This window comes from Lampris incognitus, unplaced genomic scaffold (assembly GCF_029633865.1).
Source record: "Lampris incognitus isolate fLamInc1 unplaced genomic scaffold, fLamInc1.hap2 scaffold_238, whole genome shotgun sequence".
Classification (NCBI taxonomy): domain Eukaryota; kingdom Metazoa; phylum Chordata; class Actinopteri; order Lampriformes; family Lampridae; genus Lampris; species Lampris incognitus.
In genome coordinates, this window is record NW_026611196.1 from 31,331 (window position 1) to 42,500 (window position 11,170).

At 45.9% G+C, this 11,170-nt stretch overlaps 1 protein-coding gene across 1 annotated transcript in view; it reads right to left on the minus strand.

Moving 5' to 3' along the window:
- Window positions 1–10,471: 10,471 nt before the first annotated feature.
- LOC130133147 (bone morphogenetic protein receptor type-2-like) overlaps window positions 10,472–11,170 on the minus strand; it is a gene marked incomplete at its 5' end in the record, with an annotated part of 37,324 nt that continues 36,625 nt past the window's right edge. The window contains one exon of the mRNA XM_056301937.1: window positions 10,472–11,170. This exon is cut by the window's right edge and continues 181 nt beyond it.

Genomic DNA, 11,170 nt, shown 5'->3' on the forward strand with positions numbered 1-11,170 from the left:
CTTTTCTGTTTGAGCAAGCTGGCTAAATTCTTTTCTGTCTGAGGAAGCTGGCTAAGTTCTTTTCTGTCTGAGGCAGCTGGCTAAGTTATTTTTTGTCTGAGGAAGCTGGGTAACTTCTTTTCTGTCTGAGGAAGCTGGATAAGATCTTTTCTTTCTGAGGTAGCTGGCTAAGTTCTTTTTTTTCTGAGGAAGCTGGCTAAGTTCTTCTCTGTCTGAGGAAGCTGGCTAAGTTCTTTTCTGTCTGAGGAAGCTGGGTAAGTTCTTCTCTGTCTGAGGAAGCTGGCTAAGTTCTTTTCTGTCTGAGGAAGCTGGGTAAGTTCTTTTCTGTCTGAAGAAGCTGGCTAAGTTCTTATATTTCTGAGGACGCGGTCTAATTTCTTTTCTGTCGGAGGAAGCTTGCTAATTTCTTTTTTGTATGAGGAATTTGGCTAAGTTCTTTTATGTCTGAGGAAGCTGGCTAATTTCTATTCTGTCTGAGGCAGCTGGCTAAGTTCTTTTCTGTCTGAGGAAGCTGGCTAATTTCTTTTCTGTCTGCGGAAGCTGGCTAAGTTCTTTTCTGTCTGAGGAAGCTGGCTAAGTTCTTATTCTGTCTGAGGAAGCTGGCTAAGTTCTTTTATGTCTGAGGAAGCTGGCTAAGTTCTTTTCTGTCTGAGGAAGCTGGCTAAGTTCTTTTTTGTGTGAGGAAGCTGGCTAAGTTATTTTTTGTCTAAGGAAGCTGGCTAACTTCTTTTCTGTTTGAGCAAGCTGGCTAAGTTCTTTTCTGTCTGAAGAAGCTAGCTAAGTTCTTTTCTGTCTGAGGAAGCTGGCTAAGTTCTTTTCTGTCTGAGGAAGCTGGCTAAGTTCTTTTCTGTCTGCGGAAGCTGGCTAAGTTATTTTCTGTCTGAGGAAGCTGGCTAAGTTCTTTTCTGTCTGAGGAAGCTGGCTAAGTTCTTTTCTGTCTGAGGAAGCTGGCTAAGTTCTGTTTTGTCTGAGGAAGCTGGGTAAGTTCTTTTTTGCCTGAGGAAGCTGTCTAAGTTATTTTCTGTCTGAGGAAGCTGGCTAAGTTATTTTTTGTCTGAGGACGCTGGCTAACTTCTTTTCTGTTTGAGCAAGCTGGCTAAGTTCTTTTCTGTCTGAAGAAGCTGGCTAAGTTCTTTTCTGTCTGAGGAAGCAGGCTAAGTACTTTTCTGTCTGAGGAAGCTGGCTAAGTTCTTTTTTGTCTGAGGAAGCTGGCTAACTTATTTTCTGTTTGAGGAAGCTGGATAAGATCTTTTCTTTCTGAGGTAGCTGGCTAAGTTCTTTTTTGTCTGAGGAAGCTGGCTAAGTTCTTCTCTGTCTGAGGAAGCTGGCTAAGTTCTTTTCTGTCTGAGGAAGCTGGGTAAGTTCTTTTCTGTCTGAGGAAGCTGGCTAAGTTCTTTTATTTCTGAGGAAGCGGTCTAATTTCTTTTCTGTCGGAGGAAGCTTGCTAATTTCTTTTTTGTATGAGGAATTTGGCTAAGTTCTTTTATTTCTAAGGGAGCTGGCTAAGTTTTTATGTCTGAGGAAGCTGGCTAAGTTCTTTTCTGTCTGAGGAAGCTGGCTAAGTTCTTTTTTGTCTGAGGAAGCTGGCTAAGTTCTTTTCTGTCTGAGGTAGCTGGCTAAGTTCTTTTTTGTCTGAGGAAGCTGGCTAAGTTCTTTTCTGTCTGAGGGAGCTGGCTAAGTTCTTTTTTGTCTGAGGAAGCTGGCTAAGTTCTTTTCTGTCTGAGGGAGCTGGCTAAGTTCTTTTCTGTCTGAGGAATCTGGCTAAGTTCTTTTCTGTCTGAGGTAGCTGGCTAAGTTCTTTTTTGTCTGAGGAAGCTGGCTAAGTTCTTTTCTGTCTGAGGGAGCTGGCTAAGTTCTTCTTTGTCTGAGGAAGCTGGCTAAGTTCTTTTCTGTCTGAGGGAGTTGGCTAAGTTCTTTTATGTCTGAGGAAGCTGGCTAAGTTCTTTTCTGTCTGAGGGAGCTGGCTAAGTTCGGTGTCGACAGATCCCTGGTGACTTTTTCTGCAGATCTTTTATTGATTCAGTTATTTTTCTTTATCGGTTAGTAGGCCTCTCTCAATCTTAAAGAAATGCACTAATTAAATAAAGTAACAAAGGTGATCAATGTCTGCAGTCGCATCACCGGTACCCAAAAGAAAAGTGTGTCTAAATGTAACAAGCGGATGTTAAGGAAAGAAGAATATCCTGTCTGACAGCACCCACCCCCTGCACCTAGAGCAGGGGCGGCTAACCATGTGCCATGGAGAGCCATGTGTATGCAGGTTTTCATTCCAGCCGGACTCCACACCAGGTGATTTCCCTGATTATCAATCAATCAATCAATCAATCAATCAATCAATCAATCAATCAATCAATCAATCAATCAATCAATCAATCAATCACAGCGTTTACACATTAATACTGCCGAATGGTTTTCCATGTTAACTGTTCCAATAGATTTAATCATTTCAGCGCATGCCAGGCTAACCACATGCATAAAAATCGGTTGTCACTCAACGAGTCAAACGTGTCTGTGAATGTTCTCATTCATCCAGGTCATGGTTATCCAAAGGAGTTGAATCAAGTGCAACTGGACTTGGTATATATCCGCGAAGACGTTTCGCCTCTCATCCATGAGGCTTCCTCAGTTCGTGCCTTTCTGACTAGACCAAGCTAGTCTGACCGGCTGGTGATGAGACTCAGAATTTATCCTCTAGGAGTCGTTATCAGAGCTATAGATGTCCATGGCTCTTTGTGATCAGATGTTTACCAACGCTCGTCGCTAACAGAGCCATAGATATGAGTGGCTCTCCTGTGTTCCGGTGTCCAGCCGGGCCCGTCGCCATCGGAGCTATTGATTTGCATTTGTTTAGCAGCCACGGTGGTTGGGGGTGTTAGTTTTGACTTCATTGTTAAGTGGTCATGAGAGTGGTTGGAGCCGTTAGTGAGCGACTGTTGTTCTTGGAGGCTAGGCTTCTTGAGTCTCCTGGGTAGAGATGAAAGGACGGCATTGTAAGTGGGAGATAGGTGGTGTCGCAGACCTCCTCCTCTGTTGAGGGATGGTTTTTCCAGTTTCGCATAGATGGCTTCCTTCACCCCTCTTTCAAACCATCTATCTTCTCTGTCCAAAATGTGTACGTTGCTGTCCTCGAAGGAGTGTGTCTTCTCCTTTAGGTGTAGATAGACTGCTGAGTCTTGTCCTGAGGAGTGTGGCCTTCTGTGTTGGGCCATCCGTTCGTGTAGTGGTTGTTTGGTTTCTCCTATGTATAGATCAGTGCAATCCTCATTGCATTGTACAGCATACACCAGACTGCTTTTCCGGGTGTGTGGTACACGGTCTTTGGGATGAACCAGTCTTTGTGGGAGTGTGCTGCTGGGTTTGAAGTATACCGGGATGCGGTGTTTGTTGAAAATTCTCCTGAGTTTCTCGGAGACCCCAGAAACATACGGAATGACTGTGCTCTTCCTTCTGTTCCTTTTCTCCTCGTCGCTCACCTGGTTGGTCTTTCTGGAACGTGTTGCAGTTTTCGCAAAGCTCCAACTGGGGTAGTCGCAGGTTTTTAAAGCTCCCTTTTCTGAGTCTCATCACCAGCCAGTCAGACTAGCTTGGTCTAGTCAGAAAGGCACGAACTGAGGAAGCCTCTTGGATGAGAGACGAAACGTCTTCAAGGATATATACCAAGTCCAGTTGCACTTGATTCAACTCCTTTGGAGAACCATGACCTGGATGAATGAGAACATTCACAGACATCTTGAGCTCAGTAGAAACCTGTGGTTCTACTGGGCCGCTCCAGTGTATGGAGGAAATGACAGTGGACCATTTCCAGTGTGGTTCTTTGTCCCAGTATGTCCTTTAACAACATTCCTGATCAAGCCGGCTCGTGTGGAGTGAAAGTCAGACCAGTCAGGGTTCAGATAGAGGAGCTTTATTGAGCTTCAGTGATGCAGGATGTAGCGCAGCCGTCCTGGTTCTGTCCTCCACAGCATCGCCACGCTGCAGCTCCTTCACTTTGTCCATGCCGAAACAAGCTTTCTGTTTCACAAACTTGGAATTAAAATCTCAGCTGTGCCACAGATTCCACGTCTTTCCATCCGACCGTCACACAAACCACAATTTACAGTTACTTCCCCTGTTATGTTGAGATAATGGTTAAATAGCTAATCTCGACAGAACCGAAGTGGGTTTCTAGTCATAAAAACTCAAATTTACATAACAACAAGACGAAACTAAAATGAACAAACATATATCGTTAAAAATCTTGTTTTGTAGCGGTCTAATATGATATTCAACATGTCTGAAAGTATTTAGCATAACTACTACTTTTCCCGGCTGCTCCCCCTAGGGGTCGCCACAGTATTTAGCATAATAACGTTTAATGAATTTATGGGCAAATTGAATTGTTGAGTTCAGGATCGTTCAAGTGGAAATATGTCACGAGGATGAAACAGCATTTGTTTTATAATGATAATTTTTATTCTCATTATCTCAACATGAGTTAGAATGACTGTGATTGGTCCTCTGTCACTCAGCTACAGCACGTGAGGGGGCGTCACACAGGTTGGACCGCGTCTGTCAGAATAACCCGGATTATATTATCAACCAAACACAATCGAATCTGTGCATGACTGTAGTCCACTGACTTCCGGTTGCTACTGCAGCGGTCACACCAGTTTCCTGTTTGTTGGCGGGTGCTATTGACAATGGCATATTTTTGGCGATGCCTGCGAGATTACCGTGGATAAATGTCCACAATTCCGTCCGCTCATCCTCATAATTGCGAACGTAACTTGATATGGACAACTTGAAACGTTCACCCGTTTGCTGGTAGGTGCAGGTGAAATTGTGTAGACAGTTGTGTGCATGTCGTTGACATTTATCCGTGGTAAATCTTGCAGGCATCGCCAAAAATATGCCACTGTCAATAGCACGCGCCAACAAACAGGAAACTGGTATGACCGCTGCAGTAGAAACCGGAAGTCAGTGGACTACCGTCATGCACCGAGTCGATTTCTGATGTTTGATGGGGCCCACTTAAAAACGCTCTCAGACATTTCCCCCCAAATTTACTTTAAGAGACACTAATTCAAAACACATCTTGGTGTGTTTTTTCTTCTCTTTACAACGAATTGACACAAACAAAACCTCAGTTTGCAGTGACATGGAGAGATGGACAGCTGTCTACAGAGGATGTCGGAGGTCCGACTCTGTCCTGCATCATGGCTGACTTACAAACAAGTTTTCAGATGAGAAAGACAAAATCAACACAGCATTCAGAGAATGAAAAGAAACTTATTTACATATTCGTGGTTTTTCTTCCTCCCTCAAACGCAAGAGGCCATTTTCCCCAATTCCGAAACTACAGACATCTGTCAGTCATATCACAGCCGGACTGCCTCAGTTCATTTCAATGGGGGTTGGCTAACTTCACGTATCTGGGGTTGACATTTAATTTGTGGTTTTAATTCACTCGCCAGTAGTCACATTGGGGGGTTATGAGTAAAAGTAAGTGAAAACAGCTTTACATCATCCCACTCTGGGTAGGTTTTACTTGTTAGCTTGCAGCAAGCGACATCCAAAGACTCAATGCCAGCCTTCTTCCTGGGTCCCATTAAGAACATGTACTTATACTGAACCCAAAGAACCAGCAAATCATTCCTCAGACCCCCAGATTTGTGGCACAACAAGAAAACAGATGAAAACAAAATGATTTGAGATCATTTTTACAGCCTGGGTTTCCTGTAAGGACTGAGGTTAAGGTATTTCCTCCATATGGATGTGTGGTATTTTGGGGTAACCAAATGTAAGATTAGATGATGGTTCGAAGGTTGGTACAGCAGTAGCGAGGTTGGCCATGTGATGGAGAATTCAGTAACGGTCTCTATACTAGTGACACTCCGTCCTACCAAGTCTCATTGTAGTTGGACGGGGAACTGAAGTCCAGCTGTTCTGTTGTCATCAGTGTGTTAAAATGGTTTAACATGGCAGACCAGAGACTCAGAGTCACAAAAGGACACTCTGCTCTTAGGTACCGCCACTGACAAGGTTGAGGGTTCAATTCCCACTGGGGCGAGGATCAATGGAGCGCTGCGCTGCGTAAGGTGTCAATGTGTTGTTTTGCCTCACTACATTGAAATACTTTCACTGTCACAGAGTCAACAGCTAAAGACCAAAAAGCTCACTATATGACGTTATCGTATGTCAGCAGCTATGACTACATACATACATCTATTTACAGCACGGCAGAGGTCACATATAGCTACACACAGAGCAGCAGGGCCGGCCGGGGTCAGCCCTGCGTCAGCCCTACGTTCCCTCAGCCCTGTGGCTTAGCCATCCAATAGGTTAGCCATCCAACAGGTTAGCCATCCAATAGGTTAGCCATCCAATAGGTTAGCCATCTAACAGGTTAGCCATCCAATAGGTTAGCCATCCAATAGGTTAGCTATCCAATAGGTTAGCTATCCAATAGGTTAGCCATCCAATAGGTTAGCCATCCAACAGGTTAGCCATCCAATAGGTTAGCCATCCAATAGGTTAGCCATCCAACAGGTTAGCCATCCAATAGGTTAGCTATCGAATAGATTAGCAATGGAATAGGTTATAAATTGACTACGTTAGCTAGCGAATACATTAGCTATCGAACACGTTAGTTATTGAATACATTAGCCATCGAATAGGTTAGCTATCGAATAGCTTAGCCATTGAATATGTTAGCTGTCGAATAGGTTGGCCATCGAATACGTTAGCTAATCAATAGAATAGCTATCGAATACGTTAGCCATCGAATACATTAGCCATCAAATACGCTAGCCATCGAATAGGTTAGCTATGGAGTAGGTTAGCTATGGAATAGGTTAGCCATCGAATAGGTTAGCTATGGAATAGGCTAGCTATGGAATAGGCTAGCTGTCGGTTAAGGTTAGGGTAATGTCAGCACTGAGTTGCGGCTAGGCAGATTGAGAGGTTAAGTCAAGTTAAGGTAGGTTAGGTGAAGTGTACGTGAATTCAATGAAATAGGGTTGAGGGAACATAGACACGCTGCCACAGGGCTGATGGCACTAACACAGCAGTGCAAGTGGTGCAACTTAGGTCTAAGGAAGGTGTGCTTCATCTGCACTACCGCTACAGCTAGCACCACAGCAGCGGTCTTTAGCTTACAGCCAAACCAAATGGACATCAAAGCACAGAATCAGGTCGTCTTACCCACATGACGTTGCTCATTCTCTCGGCATTCGGACGTCTGAACGAAAACAAGATTTAGAAGATCTCAACAAATCCCTGTGTGGTGGAACCTTGGCGCCGCAGTGTGCAGTGAAACGTGGGGGTGCTTACAGTGGTTCCATGTGGCACTCCTTACTACTGGACTGTAATCCAGTATGTATGTCTATATACTATATATACAGCTAAATAATCTTAAAGGGTTAAGCAGCCATTTTCAGCTCAAACTACAACAATCTCAGCCCAGGGTTAGCTGCTGTTGACCAGGCCAGCCAGCAGAGCACTGACGCCTCATTTCCCACTGTAACGTCTTATCAGCTGGGGTTAATCCTGCTGTCCGGACAGGCTGGCTAGCCCACGTTACAATGTGGTCTGTGATAGCCCGGGATGAAATCCCCGTTAGCCTGGTTACCTGTGATGGCACAGAGCAGAGTCTTTGGCTAGCTACAGATAGCAGTTCTGGGGACTCTTGACATTCACTATTTTAAACAGACGCTTTATCCATAGTGACTGAAGAGTCAGACATAAGCAGATACTATATTTGTGTGACATTTAGAACGTAAATACATGTGTGATGCAATAAGATGGAAACCTATGTGACGTTTACATATGATTAGAATAGACCTCTCAGGAATATGAACCAGTCATCAAAGCAGGTTGACGTAAAGCCAGCCTAGAAATACTTGGACACAGCAGATAGAGTCATTACATGATATAACATGACAGCATCATACAAAGAAAAGTACTCATGCGGTTGTTCAAGACAGCATAGTTGATTTGGAAAGTTCTACAAATTTTCAGAATAATAAAAGCACAACAGCAATAATGTTTCTAATAATGTCTGACATGTTTTCTCCGCCCTAGTTTGTGTCCAGCCCATCTGATAGCTGCAGTAAAAAAAAAGAAGAAAACTATCAAATTCCTCTACAAGTATTCTTGGCAGACGTAAGAGCTTATGGTGGGAACACAGAGGAGCCGTCTCGTACGCCTTTAGATCATCAGGTAGTTCACTGGACATTTTGAGAAAGTCTGTCTTTTGAGTGGAGAGACTCCAGCGCTTCTCTTGTCTTAGCTTGATAAAAACACCAACTGACATTCGTTTCTCCATAAATGTCAGCAAGGAGTCCCTCACAAGACAGTCAGAGCCAACAGACCGAGAGGACACACCGCATCACCGTTCAACAACTCCACCGCACTCGACCTGAGACGCTGCCGCCAGTCTGTCTGCTCCTGTTCTGAGGCCGAGACGAGGACGTGTGCTTTCATGCTGAATTCGATAGCGACAGCACAGATGGACAACGAAACACACACACACACACTAACAGACATTTAAATGCCAAGCCTCAGTCCAACCCGCCCTTAGATGTGACTGGTTCTCCTCTGGGCCTGATGGGACTGGTCAGAAGAAGTCGAGAGATTGTCATGAAGGCTTCTCGTATTGGTTGAGCGGACACAGGCCTGTTAGCAGATCTGCATAAAACAACACCAATCCGAGCCACAGCAACGCCGGCCGGACACTTGCTGAAGAAAACCCGTTAGCTGGAATATCTGTTGTCCTTCCTAAATAAGGTTTAGAAGAATCAGGTCACATCAACATGGAGGAGAACTTCCACAAAACCAAGCGCTCAAGTACATTTTCTCGATCACAGAAAGACGATGGAAAATGACTTCCCACACTTTAGAGGGTGTTAATACTGAAATCCAGGCACGACTGATGAAGGCGGTAAGCTGAAGGTGTTTCTGTTCCCCTTGCCTTCAGTGGGAAAGGCCTCTGTAGGTCTCGTCACTGCTCTCAGTCTGGACCCTCGGTGCTGCAGGAACATCCGCCTCCATTACTGCGTCCCACATCTCGTACTCGCGCTCCTGGTCCGGGAGCCCCTGGGAGGTTGGTCTGACATCTGATAGTCTTCATCTGGAGTCATGTTTCCTCTGATCCGGGAGCCCCTGGGAGGTTGGTCTGACATCTGATAGTCTTCATCTGGAGTCATCTTTCCTCTGATCCGGGAGCCCCTGGGAGGTTGGTCTGACATCTGATAGTCTTCATCTGGAGTCATGTTTCCTCTGATCCGGGAGCCCCTGGGAGGTTGGTCTGACATCTGATAGTCTTCATCTGGAGTCATCTTTCCTCAGGCTTGTGGTTTGTGTGACTATTTAGTCCTGTTAAGTGCAGAGTCCGGCATGTCGCCCCTTCACCTCCAGAACGTTCTGAGGACCCCGTTCCGCTTCCAAGGTAAGCGGAGCGGGGTGATCCTCGGGCTTCATGATATTTACAGTATTGCAATACAACTTCCCCAGATATGCAGAATTATCAACACCAAACAATAAGTGCACCATTAACACAAACCCAGACTACCGAACATAAAACGTGAGCACAAAACATGACCGACAAACAACTGCGGCCGCGCTCGTCACACGTTTGACAAAACGTGAAAGAAAAGGTTAATGGGCTGCAAGCATACATACAGAAGGATGTAAGAACCCCAACATAAATACATCATCGTGTTACAACACAACATAAATACGGCCATGAATGTACTGCGCAAATAACACGTGGAGGAAAAAGGGCCTGTGGTCTCAGACTGGTGTCCTGGACCCATCTGGACCCAGATGTTTCACATGGACACACACACACACACACTGCTGTCCATACCAGCTGAACATACCAGCTGGACACCACCTCTGCTCATTGTCATGCCTCTCCTCTCCCCGCCTCTCCTCTTCCCGTCTCTCCTCTCCCTGTTTCTCCTCTTCCTGTCTCTCCTCCTCCTGTGTCTCCTCTCCCTGTCTCTCCTCTCCCTGTCTCTCCTCTTCCCGTCTCTCCTCTCCCCTGCCTCTCCTCTCCCTGTCTCTCCTCTCCCTGTCTCTGCTCTCCCTGTCTCTCCTCTCCCTGTCTCTCCTCTTCCCGTCTCTCCTCTCCCTGCCTCTCCTCTCCCTGTGTCTCCTCTCCCTGTCTCTCCTCTTCCCGTCTCTCCTCTCCCTGCCTCTCCTCTCCCTGTCTCTCCTCTCCCTGTCTCTCCTCTCCCTGTCTCTCCTCTCCCTGTCTCTCCTCTTCCCGTCTCTCCTCTCCCTGCCTCTCCTCTCCCTGTCTCTCCTCTCCCTGTTTCTCCTCTTCCCGTCTCTCCTCCTCCCGCCTCTCCTCTTCCTGTCTCTCCTCTGCCCGTCTCTCCTCTCCCCGTCTCTCCTCTCCCTGCCTCTCCTCTCCCTGTCTCTCCTCTCCCTGTCTCTCCTCCTCCCGTCTCTCCTCCCCCTGTCTCTCCTCTCCCTGTCTCTCCTCTTCCCGTCTCTCCTCTCCCTGTCTCTCCTCTTCCCGTCTCTCCTCTCCGCTCCTTCATGTCTCTCTTGCTTGATGAGATGACTAAGACTAATGCTCTTTCTACTCCTCTCCCCACTCCCATCATCTCAGCTGTATCGTGTCCACACTAACATCCAGCGTGGCGCCCATAGGGGGCAGTGTAACACCCCTGACATGGAAGTCTTCAGAGAAAGTGCAAAATGAAAAAAAAGATTGTAGGAAAAATGATTGTTGGTGTTATCAGAGGTGGGGAGTTTCCAGAAGAGCAGCTGAGGGAAGCCTTGTACGCTGACTGACTGCATAGCTAAAATCAGTTTAAATAAAGTCTTCAAATGATACAAAAAAGGCAGTTGGATAAGGATCCACATTTCATCACAGTCACATGACCAGAACAGCAGACTGCCACTGGCTTCTCTTAGAGAGTCATTTCATCCAATCACAGCAAGTCTCACTGAGTGACACTGGGAAGTGATGTGGCCAATGTGTTGGCCACAAGTCTAGAGAATAAAGCTGACTCTAAACGTCCGCTTGCTAACCAGCTAACAGGCTAACTAATTCAACAAGTAACCGACCACAGATTTTCCTTCAGGTGACATCATCTGCCATTAACCAATCATGTGCCCAGCGTCTCTTTACCACCCACCTCTCGCTGTGAGCCATGTGCTGTGGTTGGCTAGAGGG